The sequence below is a fragment of the Dipodomys ordii genome, unplaced genomic scaffold, assembly GCF_000151885.1.
Source record: "Dipodomys ordii isolate 6190 unplaced genomic scaffold, Dord_2.0 Scaffold4, whole genome shotgun sequence".
In the NCBI taxonomy this organism is placed as follows: domain Eukaryota; kingdom Metazoa; phylum Chordata; class Mammalia; order Rodentia; family Heteromyidae; genus Dipodomys; species Dipodomys ordii.
Window position 1 is genome coordinate 21,299,946 of NW_012267220.1, and position 1,994 is coordinate 21,301,939.

Below are 1,994 nucleotides of genomic sequence, written 5' to 3' on the forward strand. Positions count from 1 at the left end.
ATTTCAACCCAGTATCTTATGAGTATCACTGGTGCATTGGTTCACCCATTTGTCCAACAAATGCTACTGCAACACATTTAATTGTACCAAATTACCAACTGTGTTTGCATATTAAAATAATCTGATAATTGGATATAAGATTAAAGATTGGAATGACCATGATTTTCTTCCAAGGAGATAAAACACTGGGATTTCCACAAAGTTCCTTGTCATTTTTTTACTGCCCTCTACCAACTCACACACACACAAAAAGCCTACTTCTTAACCTCCTACCTTTTTAATGTACAACTATAAAACGTAAAACACTTGGAATATGGCACAAGGAGCTAGAAAGCACAGTTTTAATTTATATTTGTAAATTCAAATTTACAGTAGGGCATTTCTAAATCCCTTTTCAGACTTCACCAAGTTTTTTTGTGATACATTTGCATGGTAAAATTGGAAGAAAAAGAACACAAAGCAAAACAAAAAACTGGAAGTTTTTAACACTAGGCATAGCTGTTTAAGAGAAAGAGAATGTTCATGTGAGGCTTTTCCACTCTTCATCCAGCTGTTTAAAAATCCACTTATACCTTGAACTTGAGTCCAATTATGAGCCACCTGTAGTTGTATCATTTCACCAGGAAAAAAAAATCTTCAACGATATAAACACAATACTCTACTCATATTCCCCAATTTTTCTCAAGTTCCCATATCCGCTATCCACGGCAAGTACCTGTAACTAATCCTAAAACTCCTTTAAATAAGGGTTAATTCAAATCTCACCTTCCCCAGAATTTAATGGTGAGCTAAGATTGAAATCAAGTGGCCCGAACTTTGCAAATAAACTTGAAGAATGGAAGGGTTTAGGTACAGTGAGCCTTACTAGATGCTAAATCATCAGCCAGCCTATAGGTTTTCCGTGGAAACCAGTATGGCTGTAAGCTCCGACACCTGCATATCCCTTAAAAATATCCTTATATTGCAGTAATGCTAAAAGTGGCAGATCATTCTGGCCAGGAGCAAGTCCTGTGAAATGACAATTCCACAGTTTCATAACTTTCGCGGACAGTTCGAGGAAACCGCTGCTGCTATTGAAACTATTTGGTTGACACAATCCTATCATCATTTGAAAATTATGGACCCAACTTTCTGCAAAAGAACTGCCTAAGGTTCGAATGATATCCATCAAAGAAAACAGTACTTTCCATTTTTTAAATCAAAAAAAAAAGTAGATAAACATCACCATTGGCACATCAAATTTAGCATAGAAAACAAAAGCAGTTTTAAAGGGTTTAATTAAGAATGCAGAATAACTCTTGACCAGACAGCACAACAACATGTAAGAGAGAACTAGTTTGTTGTGGGTTGTTTGTGCGGTGGAATAAATATTTCTATCAGCTATTTCCCCACCCACCACCCTTTCAGTGACACAGGTGTGTAAAGGTGGGCCGCAGCTGAGCTTTGGTCAGACAAGCCTGCCTGCCCTGCAGTGTGTTGTTATTAAGGAAAAGCTTCCCGTTTCAGAGTAAGGACCCTGCTCCCCCACATCCAGACAGGAGGCGACACCCCCTCCCCAACCCACCCCCCCACCCGTCCCACCACCGCCCACAAGCGCCAGCCCACGCCCAAGGCCTCCAAAGCCCAAGCCCCGTTGCCTAGCAACGCGTTGGCGTTGCCTAGTAACGCGAGCTGGCCGGGGGGGGGGGCGGGCGGTAAGAAAAAGCCAACGCAATTCACTCTCACCTCCTTTTTCTTCTGTCCTCCCCCGAGCTGGATGCACAGCAGCAGCAGCAGCAGGAGGAAGGGAAAGCTCCCGGTGGGCAGGTAACGCAGCCGCCGCCCCGCCTGTCTCCGGCGTGAAGGAGCGGCCCGGGCACCCATCGCCGCAGGGCTGTGTCTCCTCCACGCGCGGTAGCCGTGCGCGCCCAGCTCCTACCGCGCCCCACACCGGCCAGGCCAGGCCAGCTGCCAGGAGTCTCCTGGTTGGGCCCTCGGGGCTGGCAGCCAGCGGC

The 1,994-nt window shown here is 45.2% G+C and overlaps 1 pseudogene; it reads left to right on the forward strand.

Annotated features, from left to right (window-relative positions):
• The first annotated feature begins 913 nt into the window (after positions 1 to 913).
• LOC105991442 lies at positions 914 to 1,150 on the forward strand (annotated as a pseudogene).
• The last annotated feature ends 844 nt before the right edge of the window (positions 1,151 to 1,994 follow it).